This window comes from Pelecanus crispus, chromosome 1, assembly GCF_030463565.1.
Source record: "Pelecanus crispus isolate bPelCri1 chromosome 1, bPelCri1.pri, whole genome shotgun sequence".
Taxonomy (NCBI): domain Eukaryota; kingdom Metazoa; phylum Chordata; class Aves; order Pelecaniformes; family Pelecanidae; genus Pelecanus; species Pelecanus crispus.
The window spans coordinates 37,621,759-37,636,405 of NC_134643.1; positions in this window are offsets into that span (position 1 = coordinate 37,621,759).

The window sequence follows — 14,647 nt, forward strand, 5'->3', positions numbered from 1 at the left end:
CCAGCTCCTGGTGTCTTCTCACAGAAGCCAGCCCTGCAGCCCCCCCGCTACAAAAACCTTGCCACATAAACCCAATACACTCAGACTAATAATGATGACATTTGAAAATTATTTAAATCAGATGGTGATCTGTCCCCCTGTAACTCCAAAGGGGAGAAGCTGTACTTGGGGTTAGTAGCACATCATAGATGGACTGCTGTATAACACTTAAAATGAAAAAATAAAAGTAATCATAATGCATTTTCTCTTCACACTCAAGATTATATACACCTCACTGACCAGTAAAGAGTTCTATTAATTTTCCATCTCTATAGAGGGAGACAGCCTTAATAGTGTTTTCTTTCCCAAGTTACAGGAACTTTATGTTTGTGCTACCCTTTCAGAATAGTGTTGGAGTCTTGCTATAGGCTGGCTCATCCTCACCCTCTTAGAAGAACCTCCTAAAGCTGTGTTTCAAGTACTGCACATTTATGTGATGAAACTACCACCAGGCACTAACCAGTATTTGCTCAATACCAAGAAAGTTTCTCTTTTCCTAGCTGTTGTGGTTTAGCCCCAGCCAGCAACTAAGCACCACGCAGCCACTCACTCACTCCCCCTACCCTGATGGGATGGGGGAGAGAATCGAAGGAGTAAGAGTGAAAAAAAACTCCTGGGTTGAGATAAGAACAGTTTAATCATTGAAATAAAGTAAAATAGTAATGATAATAATAGCAATATAATAATGATAATAATGATAATGATACACGAAGCAAGTGATGCACAATGCAATTGCTCACCACCCGCTGACCGATACCCAGAAGTTCCCAAGCGACTCTGCTCCCCGGCCAACCCCCCCACACACTTTATATACTGAGCATGACGTCATGTGGTATGGAATAGCCCTTTGGGCAGTTTGGATCAACTATTCTGGCTGTGCCCACTCCCAGTTTCTTGTGCACCTGGCACAGCATGGGAAGCTGAAAAGTCCTTGACTAGCATAAGCAGTACTTAGCAACAACTAAAAACATCAGCGTGTTATCAACATTCTTCTCCTACTAAATCCAAAACACAGCACTATGCCTGCTACTAGGAAGAAAATTAACTCTATCCCAGCTGAAACCAGGACACTAACTAGTGCCTTCTTGCATATAAAGGGAAGCATCTTTATCTCCTTACCGTTTATGTAAAAGTATTTTGTTCTTTCATTTCCATTGCTTTCACTTCATTTAAAATTCCTAAAAGACACATGACACATTTTTCTTCATTCTTCCTGGAATGATTCTTTCCAGATTTTAGTTTCTGAGAGAAGTAAAAATGAAAATAAAATAAGTTTGTATGGAACTAGACTTTTTTGCATTGGGTTATTTTTATTACAGTTGTCATTCATAGAGTCATATTTGTGAAAAGCATCCATATTTGGAAGTCCTTGCAGCCCTGAAAAGCAAACTTTTCAGCATCCTAGCAAAAAAAAAAAAAGCCAGAAACTACCCTCTCCACCCCCAAACAATTTATAACCTAAGATATTGTCAACATACCACAAAAGATACAAGAGTACTGCAAAAGAAAAGAGGGGAGAGTGAGCTACTAACAAGGGAAATAAATGATGTAGGGTGGATTTTAACAAGGACAGGGTCTTAATTAGGGAGGGATTTGGAGAGAGAGAGAAAAAAAAAAAACTTTCTTGTAATAAGATTATTGGTGGCAGTGGTTTACATCAGCACAAAACTAAGACAGGCAGTTGGCAATTAAAAAATACTGCTTCCTTGGCAGTGTCAGTCAAACAGCACAGAGCAGCAAGCATTTCTAAACAGTAAAGTGTCAGATATGAGCTGGAACCACAGCCCTTTCCTCTCTTCTTGTCACTATAGTTTTGAAACCCTGTAGTACTCCTTTTCTTTATCTCTAAGTGCTTTGAAAGTGAAACAGATTATTTGAAAACCAAATACCGGATATTCCATAAAAAGGAGACAAAAGCATGAATAGGCAGGGGGGAAGGTAAAGAGAAGCTGTCAGATTTTCAGTTTGGATATGCATCATATGTGGTGCACAGGAGGCTCTTTCAGATAACAGCTATATGTATGGTCAGGAAGGGGTTAAGTCAGAAACTACAAAGTTGAAAACAGATTAGTCAGATTATGCATAAAAGGCTTACTATCTTTCATCTTAGAAGAGCTTAGGGAGCTCATGCATGTCTGTCCTATTGAGACTTACATACCACGTATTTGCCAAGGAAATGAAGAGATAATTTACGACCAGCTAAGCGTATCTTGTGTCTCCTCTGGCTCCCTTCTGAAATGGCTTTAGAGTCTTGAAAGTTACAGCAAAACATCCTCTTGTCTAACCTGTCAGTGGCAGCAGAAGTATTCAGTATGGACCAATTTCTCTGACACAGGAAGTACCTTGGGTCACAGTGGGTCTATTTTGGATGAGAGCTCTGGGTGCTCTGAGGTAACTGAAATACAGCGCTTTGTCAGATCTTTTCAGAAAAATGTAGATCTACGTGGCTGAACCAAGCCTACCAGCGAGGACCCTTGTCTGGACGGCACCAGTTACGGCTCTTGGGCCTAAGGAATATCTGGGATAAACACTGTCTATATTAATCTCATACACCTGGCCAGGCATCCGCATAGAGTGAGCATTAGAGGTTGGCACTAAGTATTTTGGGCACTTTTCAGATGCTGGGATGTTCCAGTTGTTGGGGTTGAATGAGGACAAAAATGACATAGAAATCATGCCCACATGTATAGTAACAGGCTAGCGTGGAAAAGAAACCATCGGTGGCACAGCTTGTGTTTGTAAGTGGGTGAGTGGAACAGTTCAAAGGGGAAGGGAGGACCAAGGATTATAAGCACAAGGAAATTTCTTTCTGTCCAGCAGATATTTTGTGTGCTCAGTTGTCTGGTTTTGTTGTATAGAGAACCTGAGATAGAAAACATACTAAAAAAGAACATCTAAAACTCCTTCTCCCAGAAGCTTTAAGCTTAAAAGAAATTACATGTTAGTGAAAGCCAGTGTCACACATTACAGGGAAGGCAGATACTGTCCCAGAAATTCAGCCTGTTTTGGGTAGCAGCGGTTGGGCCCCCTGAAAGTAAACCACCAAGTTCCTAATCTCTTCTGAAATTTAGGCCACTGCCTTTAATTTAGTCTTCTGGGAGCAGTCAAAGATTATAGAAGCAGCAAAAAGGATAACAAAAAAATTCATTTTAATCTGAAAATAGCACAAGGGTTTTATCTTAATACAATTTCCATTTTCAGTTGCTATTCACAAGGGGATCTGCTGTAGTGTTTAGCATATTTGATACCAATGGCACAGATGATTCCAGGAGCTGAGTCAACTGACATAGTGAACTGCCACCACAGCACTTTGCTGGAATGAAGAAAGCATCTGGGACTCAAATATCTGACAGGCTTTACTTATGGCAACAGTAAGATTTTACTATGCATTAATGTTTCAAATACTCAGTCTATTAAGCTTTTGAAAGATAACAGCACACAAAAAAACATTTATTCTGGTATGGCAAGACAATCTTTGAGACACTTAAATCCTCACACACTTTTCCTCCCTGTCACCCACCTTTCTCTTGGACTATGCCAGTGTTATGCCAGGGGAAAAAAAAACTCTAAAATTTATTTACAGTTATTATTTGTGGCAGGTAGGATGCAGCAGCACTCACTTGCAAAGCCTACTTAGGAACATGAAAATCATTTAAAACAAATGTGATGTTACATTTCTGTTAAAATTTCCTTCCACTGTAATGACTAAGTTTTCCACTGTAGTAACGAAAATTCAGGTTCTTTCTTACAATTACAATCAATGCAGAATTAGAATGGAGAAAATGTATATTGCTGTGGGAATAGAGGTGCCTGGAAATTTTAAAGGAGAAAAACTTTTATTAAGAATATTGGGTTCAACAAGCCCAAATTTTTTTTTTTCAATGCACTGAAAACAAGGTTTCAAGGCAACATTGTCTGCTTTTACCATATGTGTGCTACAGAAGCTAAGTAATATAGAAGTGGTGGCTTTCTGACCCTGAGGTCTGCCATAGACACTAATAATCTAGAAATAGCTTCAAAACTTAGGCTTAGTGAAGACATGTTCTGTCCAACATGTCCCAAGCCAGAAGGTTCTAATACCTCCTATCTGCTCTGGCTTTGTTAAAACATTAAAAATTTTCAAAATGTGCAGAGAGCCTCAGAAGCTCCTTAGACCACAGAGCCTCCCTGGAAAAATGGCATGACATGGGCCTTGACACTGAAAAAACTCAGCAGTTTCCCAGCTGTGGGAGCAAAGAACGTCAATGGTTTGAAGGAGTTTGAAAATTTTTTATGTGCTCTAATTCAGAGTGAATACAAAACAAACAGAACAAAAGAAAATCCCTTTGAAAAGTAAATATTCCTTGCTGGCCAGCTCTGTCAGGAAAGAGATATACAATGTAGTGTTGCAGCCAGTGGATGTGGGGAAATTTGCAGAGAAAGTTCTAGCCTCCTCCCTCTCTCTCTGTCTCTCTTATTTCTCTTGCCTTCAGCAGAAAATGGTAATGCACCCAACTGTTTATTTCTGCACAACATGCTATAGACCAATGCTGGTAAAATGGCAACCAATGCTGCTGCAGTCCCAAATAAGCAAAACTTAAAAATGGAATACCACTGAAAACACTTTCCACACAGTCATGACACCTGTCTAGAATATCCTGCCCTATTACCCAGTCAAGGGTCACCCTCAAAACCATACTCAGCTCTGAGATTTATTATTCATACCCTTTCTGGATCAACTTCCTTCAGTCTGAAGAACATGTTGTCATCATGTAGTAGAAGATCACAGAGAACTACTCTGTTTGTACTGAAAACAACGCATGCCCCAGTTCTTTGCAGTGCAAGCTAGCACCAGGAAATCTTGCCTTTTCCATCACTTGGGTCTTGATAGATAGATATAAAGAATAGGATTCAGTTGCCTAAACACAGATGTCTGGTGGCATTTCAGATGCCCTAATGTGCACCAGCAGGCCTCCAGCTGCTACTCCAGAGGACGGGAGTCTCCTGTAGATGCTACATCCTATGTGTCAGACCCATGTGGATGCCTTGGTTACTCTCTCTAATGGCACTAAGACTTCTATATTTAGTAAATTGGAAAACATCTAAATGCTGAGATAACTCTATATTAAGAGATATAATGTTAATGTCTACATACAAAATGAATGCTAAGCTCCCACTATAATCAATACAGTCAGTGGAAAAATTCAGCTCATCGTAATGTTCATATTTAGCATTTGATGAGCTAAATATCTCCCTAGGCTCCACTGGTTGCATTGACTAGGTATCCATTTGCCATAACAGAAGTCTGGACCTCACTGACCTTTATACCCATAAATTTAAGTGTCTTAATTTTTAATTTTAATCCCACACAAGTGATTAACACCTACAGAGAAGCAACTCAGCTCATCCTCTAACTCTGCCAGTTGGAAGCACCTTTTCACATAGACACAGGTCTCTCCTATTACTTTTGAAGTTAGGGACCCACATCATCTATACCAAAGATTAATCAGAACCTGATATGTTTCTCAGTCCAATAAAGAACATGTTGATTGGACATCCTCAGTTTACTAGAATAGAGAAAGCTACAGGAAATGAAAAATAATCAGGATCAGCTAGTAAACAGTCTGCATAAAGCAGAAATAAGTGGATTGAGTTTCAGGCAACATCTCAGAAACCACAGAGCAGCTTGGAGAATTAACCCAGGAGCAAAGGATCAAGCAATCTGCACATTTCAAGGTGAGCTCATGCATAAGGATTTGGTGTTCATAGAAAGATATGTCTACATCATGGTGACAAAGAGTCATGGCAAAGGGACGCTAATCCTGTGTTACAGCTGGAGTATGTTGCATATTAAAGGTGAGCACTTTCAAATGCTCCCCTGCTGAACTGAGTTACACAAAGGCTCATTCTGAGAAAGCAGAGAAATATTACTACAGCACTTTTCGTATATAGATATTTGTTAGCCTATTTAAAAAAACCACACAGAACACTAAAACAATCTCTTCCAAATGCATGTGTTGCAACACAGAGGGAAGTACCCTGAGACCTCAGCTCACAATGAAGGCCTGTGCCCTGAGCAGACCAACAAATATCAAGTAGAGAGCCAAGCACTGTTCAAGGTAAACAAAAATTCAGAATCTGAGCCAAAGAGGGTGAAAGAGAGCAAAAGAGACAGAGGGAATGACAGAAACAGAAATCATATATTTGAAAGCACTTTACCTGCTTCTGCAGCAGATTTTAATGCACCTGCACAACTTTTCTGAGCTCCCAGAAACACTGAAATAAATCCTCACACAAGAAGCACCTGAGAATAATAAATCCACATTTTAATGGGACATATGAGCGACTCTGCTAATGAAAACTAGTGCTAAATTTGAAAAAAATTTTACTTTCTGGTATACACCACTTGACATGAAAAATCCATCTTCAGAAGTCTGAATATGAATCCCCAAAAGAGTGACAAATAAACAAGCAAAGCCGTCATGTAACATGTCTATAAATAACTCTTCAGACAGGTTTTGGACAGGGTAACATCACACTTGGGCATGTGCTTTATGATTAGACCAAAAAGGAAGTTGCCCACATGAATAATCTACAGCTGGTTTATCTTTTCTTCCTCTGCAGTCCCTTTAATACCAGGCGATAACATATGCAATTGGTTAGGTAATACAGTATTTTTTTCTTGGGTAGGAGATTGTGCCTTCGTGCAAAAAGGATTCCATGACTAGAATCCCCCTCTGAAAGAATAGTACTTTTTCCTTATCTTTGTCACTTTTAATGGACAGCATTTTTACCACTCTGGAGAGATTATCTTCAATTTTGTCCATGATACATAGAATGAACAGATAAAGAGTAGGAATTGTACCACTTGCAACTTAAATTCTTGTATTGCAATGTTATTTCAGTGCTGTTTATGTCAACAAACGTACCTCAATTTCTTCAAGCTAATAGAGATAAAATAAGTGGTTCCATTTGGGTGAGCTGGCTACACCTGGTCATGTCTGTTATGATGGCAAGTTGCTATCTAGTTTGGTGCTTGGTTTTCATCAGCAGCCACAAGTGAAACTCATTATAGTGATCTACCCCAGTGTGAACTTGCTGAATTTAGGATTTGATGTTTATTTTTTATCTCTTAAAGCTGTTGATATGTTCAGTTTGCAAAGACATCACAGAGCTATCTAAGGTTAATCTACACTTAGCAGAATTTTGCTGATATTTTAAGTGCTGCTGCAGTTTATACAGGCATAGAATCAGTATTTCCCCATCTGGGGGCCATGGAAGCTGCCCCAAAACTAGTTTACAAATTACTTTAAATAGTGACATTGTAAAATACACCAGGTAAATACACTACAAGTGTAGGATTGCCAAAAGGAAATAGTAACGGTTGATTTATCCACCAGCCAACAAATAATCTCAGTCGCTCACTAAACTCTCCTTCCAAAAAAGTAAGTGATCCTGGAAGAACAGTGCTTGCCCATGATGCTGAGTCTATCTGGGGGGCTTCCAGCATAGTTATATGTCAGCTGAAGACTATGCCAGAAAAACTTTGAAGTACAGAGAAACCTGCAAGGTGGCTACAACCATATTACTCATTAACGTTCATTCTCAGGCTGCTCCCGTGATTGATCCAGCCCTAGGGCAAGCAGGTTTCACTCAGTTTAGATCCTGCAGCCTGAATGCCCCATCACACCTTGTGGCAGATGCAGGCAGATGGGCCAGTGTTGTCCTCTGCAGCCCGAACAGCAGCTGCTGGGGCCCTCCCCATAGCAGATGTGATTGCAGCACACTGGACACACCTAGGATTTCATTTCAGAAGACAAGCAGAAAAAGCCCATCACAGATCTCAAGACTGATGCTGTCAGCATATGATATGCTGTTTTGCCTCGAGGCCAAATTGAGGATGCTTTAAACAGGAGTGTAAATGCAGACAATCAATCCAAAGAGACCTGACCAAGTGTGAAAATGATTTGCTGGTAATGTAGACTGAATACAGTCTTACACTGCACAGCTTCCCCAAGGGTTACTGTAGCAGAGAAGAGTAGCATGGCTGGAATAAAAAGGGCTTTTTAAAGAAGCCAAAGGAGACTCTTGGGGTTAAATAACCCTATTGCTAACTAGATACAAAGCTTAGCTACTGCTGCTCTGGTGGAGATTAGATTACTTCTGAAACACAGAAGGTTCTACTATAAAAGAAATCTGAGACCTTTTTTTTCTTTCTTACTTATTAGGTCCTCCTGTTTTGGCCATTGATGGCACACCAAAGGTGACCTGTGCCTTCTCTGGAGAAATAACTGAATTCATAAAGATATTGCCTGCATACTCTAAGAAACAAACCACTTAAATCTTTTAGTTCTTTCATGTCTTTGAACTTATGGCATCTGAAGCTAGAGATCCCTATATCATTGCTCTTATCCAATGACCCTTATCAGCTCTTCTCAATTCTCTTTGTGTTACCACCCCCAATCTTTGTCTGTTCTTCCCCCCAAAAAACACAATGCAGAGGCTCCAGCCTACACATCAAGATAATAGTTTCTCAGACCATGCAAAGTAACATGCTCTTCAGTCCTGCACCTGCCACCATGTTTGATATCCAGGCTGAAAAGGAGTTACACTTGGTCAATACAGACTAGTGACACCATGAGAGTGAAAGCCCAATTTTCCAGGGCTGAGCCCAGTAGAGACCATTCACCCTCCTGGTTTTGTCTGCTCTCACCAAGGGCAAAAGAACTGCATGAAAATATCTGAATTCTAGATCAGTATTCTCACACAGATTGATTTTAACAGAGCTCAGACAACTGAAAGGAATCGATTACATTTTTCAGAACCAGACCTGTGCTGTGCTGAAAAGATGTTTAAGGCAAAAAGCATGAGAAGGTGGAATAATTTGAGTCCTACTGGTTGGGCAGGAGGGACCATAGCACATTTCTTTAGCCATTTCCCATTTTACTAGCAGCCTTACTAGGAACTGGGTCAAGAAGTGATCTTTTCAATATTACTCCAGCTTGCTCTCTATGGTGGATTGACCCCAGCCAGCAGCTAAGCACCCACACAGCTGCTCACTCACTCCCTGCCCCTTCACATTCAGGGACAGGGAGAGAATTGGAAAAGCAAGAGCAATAAAACTCATGAGTCGAGATAAAGACAGTTTAATAAGCGAAGAAAAGAGAAAAAAAAAAAAAAAACCCAAGTTATGCAAAGGCAATCACACTCCACAACCCATAAGCAGACTAATGCCCAGCTAGTCTCAGAGCAACAACTACCTTAGAAGACAAAACTGGCACTTTCTTCTCCTGCTACCTGTTTCATTGCTGAGCATGACATCTTATGGTAGGGAATATCCTTTTTACCAGTTTGGGTCAGCTGTGCCAGCTGTGTCCCCTACCAGCTTGTTGCCCATCCCCAGCTACCCTGGGGGGCAAAGGGGCAGAGAAAAAAAAAAGAAAAAGCCTCAAGGCTTTGCAAGTACTGTTCAGCAATAGCCAAAACACAGGGGTGTTATAGACTGTTTTAATCACAAATCCAAAACAGCATCATGCAGGCTGCTATGAAGAAAACTGACTCCATCCCAGCTAGACCCATTTTACTATCTGTGGGGATTAGAGACAAAGGAAACAAATGCCTGTACCACCTCCCCCATCTGGAGAGGGGATTCTCACACTGGAATAACAGTGATTTGCTCTTCACTCTCTCATTTATTTCACGGTTCACCAGCTACACTATATTTTTAGACTACCTTACACCAGGGCATCATTAGCAATTAAACGGGCACCCCTTTTCCAAGGTTTGAGCGCAATGGAGGACATGTAGTCTTTATTTTCTCCACTAAGTTTGATTATTAAAGCACACATTACTTCTGTCCCCACATTCACCTGCCATTCATCCAATTTACTTTATAGTATCTATGATCTATTGGGAGTGTTCTAGAAATATAAATTAAATTACTTTACAGCTCTTAACATAGTCATTCCATCCATAAACAAATGCGAAGTGGCTAAAAGTCACTCTAAACAGTCCTGCTGGAGTGCAAGGAACAGTAGGAAAAATATTTTTCTCCCTATTTTTTGGATAAATATCTTTGATATACTTAGAGGATTTATATTCTTTCCTTGCAATTTGATAAGATATGACAAGAGAATTACATCCCAGGTTTTCATTTGAACCTGTGTGCAGAGAGGGGTAAATTATAGTTTTCATCTTCAGATAATTCCAAAACTTTTCAAAAATTGAGGTATTGCTCTAGTTCCCTATTGAAAGTAATAAATGTAGGGTTAGGTATTGTGTTAGACAATACTATGGGGCAAACCCTATTTAGAAATACAGTACTGAATATGTTTAACTGTCTGGGCTCTCTTACTGTATCACACCTTTAGGATTCTATGAACTACACTGGTCCTCAAATGAATTTGCAGTCAGTGAATCTCTGCAAGTTTACAGCAGCTGAGGAGCTGGACCATTACTTTGAGGACATTTTCTGTTGCTGAACCAGAGTAACTGCTTCTATGGGAAGAAGTGTTCAACAGCAGAAATTAATGTGAAATCACCTCACCTCATACTATTTATTGTATTGCTTTGTCACCTGAAATAGGAATTAAGCTACCACACTGTGTGATCCTTTATGGAAAAGCTTTGTGGCAGATGCTCCCAAGCATGCTGCTAAACCTTAGGAAAGCAATTTCAATGAGTTGGAATTGTGAATATTTTAAAACTGCTGACAAACACTTTTAAGCCAAAATGCTTATTAGCATATCTGAGTCTGTTCAAAAGGCACATCTTATGAGCTGAGTGAAGGAGAAGCTTTAACGGAACAGTGAGGTATGTAGTTTCAGTGGTACTTGATGGCTCCTCAAAATGACCTAATTTCTTTTAATTGACTATCAGATTGTGTTTTCAGTCCCACTTCAGCATTTCTGAAAATCTGCTATTAATCCTTACCTACTATTCTAAACAGAAGTGTAATTGACATTTCCCTAATATATGGGTAATCCCTGCTTTTCATATTCTATTAAATGCCTCTAAATCTTGCAAAAGCTGCTGTTGTGGCTGCTTTTGGAAAACAGACAATACTCCTGTTAAGTCATCTAAATAGAAACATACATTTTGAAAATTAAAGTTGTCATAACATGACTCCCTAATCTCTGCAACATTGCAGGTGAATTAAAGGACATGACTTTAAAATGATACAGAATCCTCCTACTACAGAATGGTGATTTTCAATTTATGTTCAGAAACACCTGCAGGATGGTTACCCTTACGTATGTCTTAGGTGCTAATGGACCTAGCTTCACTTCAAAACCTAATGAGTCATCAACCTCAAACAGCAGATATTGATCTCTTTGAATGGCACCATTTAATTTCCCATAGTACATATAAAACTGCTCACCAGAGGAAATGTACTAGTATTAGTGGAGATGCCCATGAACAACCAGCACCAGAAACAATGCCCCCTTTTAACATTTGATTTCATTGATCTTCCATAACCTTTTTTCCTCATAGATGAAGTACTGTAGGGCATTTTGACAACAGTTTTTATTGCCCACATCAACATGACATTTGATTAAACCAGTCTTCCTGGGCTTATCTTTAAAGTTACTGGATTTTTCTCTGTAAGAACTTAATCCCTTTGTTTCTGATGTGATTCCATTTGTAGATGTAACTAACATTTTCTGTTCTCTGGATTATTTTTAACTCAAGACCTTCCCACAGCTGGTGAACGCTTACACTTCTTCATAAGCTGAAGATACTTATAACACTGCATCTGAGAGCTAATCTTATATCCTGTTTTTCAATCCCATTAATTCATTGCTGAGTCTAAGAATATTGTAAAATATGAGGTTTGCTAGAGATGTAGTGGGATATCCACACCACCTACTGTAGCTGCTAGGCTCTGTGTCCATTTGTCGTGGTTTAGCCCCAGCCAGCAACTCAGCACCACGCAGCCGCTCACTCACTCCCCCTACCCCGATGGGATGGGGGAGAGAATCGGAGGAGTAAGAGTGAGAAACACTCCTGGGTTGAGATGAGAACAGTTTAATCATAAAAAATAAAGTAAAATAGTAATGATAATAACAATATAATAATGATAATAATAATAACAATATGCAAAGCAAGTGATGCACAATGCAATTGCTCACCACCCGCCGACCGATACCCAGACAGCTCCCAAGCAGCGATTGCCGCTCCCCAGCCAACCCCCACCAGTTTCTATACTGAGCATGACATCATATGGTATGGAATAGCCCTTGGGTCAGTTTGGATCAACTATTCTGGCTGTGCCCCATCCCAGTTTCTTGTGCACCTGGCAGAGCATGGGAAGCTGAAAAGTCCTTGACTAGCATAAGCAGTACTCAGCAACAACTAAACCATCAGTGTGTTATCAACATTCTTCTCATCCTAAATCCAAAACACAGCACTATGCCTGCTACTAGGAAGAAAATTAACTCTATCCCAGCTGAAACCAGGACACCATTATAAAACAAATTAGGCTTTTCCAAAGAGAACACCTAAGATAGGGTCCTGTTTTGAATAGGACTGTGAAAGAGTTGCTTTTTCTTCTGTCCAAAGACTATAAAAATGCCTACAGTAGACAAGCCAGCCTAGACAGCATATGTAATGACCTGCATCCCTCTGCAACAACAACAACAAAAGGCATCCAGCTCAGGAACCTTGGCTGCTAAGTATCTGCTGAAAATGGACATCATCACAAATCTCAGCATGGGCTGGGTGAATTCAGAAAAACACTGCTTCAAAGCATTTTTCAGTAGCTTCTATTATCTGTGTTTCTTACAACTGGGACAAAAAACTACTTGCATCTGTCCTTCTTCCTCTGGGTTCACTGTGTGCAGCAGGCTGCTTAGGAACAGGGTCTTCTCATTTCTCATATCCTGGCCCAACAGAGAATTTAGGCTATCTGTTTTTCAACTTACCTGGCATATATCATTCATGCATTGTAATTTCCTTGAGAAAGAGGTCTGCAAGGGGAAAGCTTCACAAGGGAGATGATAAACCTGTGAAGGAAACATCTCAGATCTGTGGTTTATTACTACAAGAGAAGTCACAGTGCCATGAACTGACATCACCAAAACACTCTAGAGAGCACTGTCAGAGTGAGGGAATCAAAGACTACACTTCACAACAGAAAGGCTGAACTACCATCTAAGAATCCTTCTTGATTCACTTAGTAAGACAAAACTGACAACTGCAAAATAAACATATCTACAAATAAGGGCAGGACCAGGAATACAAGAAAATGGGGAGGCAGCCAAATTAGCAAATCCACGAGACACACGGTTAGTACATTAATTCCCTGTCCTACCAGCAGGTGTTGGAGGATGCGTGTAGAAATGTGCAGGTGCTGAGTAATCCAAGACACAACTAATACCTAACCAGCATTCAAAAATGAATACATGAGCCTCACAGTTATTGTCTAGAAAACTTCACTTCAGGTCTAGAAAATGATGTAGGTAACCTAAAAAAATGCTGGTATCCTAGACATTAACTGAACAATAAGGAAAAAATACCCTGGCTTTGTTAAAAGCTTATTATGCTGGATTAAATTAATATGTTATGGGATACAAGCATGTGGAGGCAATTCTGAATTTTACAAAAGTTTTGCTAGCATTTTTGGGCTATCTGTTGATGTTCAATCAGTCTGGCTTGGAAATAAACAGGTCATCACAGGAAAACCAGATGAAGAAAACCTAAGCAGAAGAGTAATAGTAGAATAATAAATATCAATTGAATGAGCTTGGGGGTGATTTGCAAGGTCTGTAAGTGTTGGATTTGCACTTTTTTAATATACATTGATCATCAGTGTTAAAGATGGAAAAGTTGTAAGAGATTAATCTTCATTAACAATCAGGAATAGGTTAAACAGTGCAATAATTAAATTAGCAGATGATAATAAATTGGGAAATGTAGTAAATGACCTTTGTAAAACAAAGGCAAAGAAATACAGTATAGAAATTCGTTAGGTTCAGCTGAATAGGTAGAAGATGAAGAAACAAGATGAAGTTGTTTTTCAAAGCATGAGAAAAGAAACAAAAACACCAATATTATTTCAGGATAGTAAAATGTGAATTATACAATAGCATGTTGCACAGAAGGGACAATATGACTTTGAGCAGCACATACGGAAGTATCTTGACTTACAGCAAAGAAAAAATTATTTGTTTCTACAAAGGTAGTAGAATTTAGACTAATGTATTCAGTTCTAAGAATCATAGCCCAATAGACACTGGAAAACTGAGAGGACCAAAAGCATGAAAGCAATGTGTGAGGGTGTGGAGAGAATAGAATCATAGAATCATAGAATCATAGAATCATAGAATGCTTTGGGTTGGAAGGGACCTTGAGAGATCATCGAGCCCAACCCCCCTGCAGTAAGCAGGGATTGAACCTGTGAACTTGGCGTTATTAGCACCACGCTCTGATATATATAATTTAACAGGAAAGACTTAGAGCATGAAATATCCATAGACTGATTAAGTGAAAATGCCTGAAGTAAGTTAAATGGGTAGAGAAATTATATTAACATCAATTCAGGCAAAAGAGGAGGCTGGGTTGTAAATTTTCAAAAGAAATGAGATCTTTCAGGTTGTGTTTTGTTGGAAACCCTTTTTGAAGTTTAGAA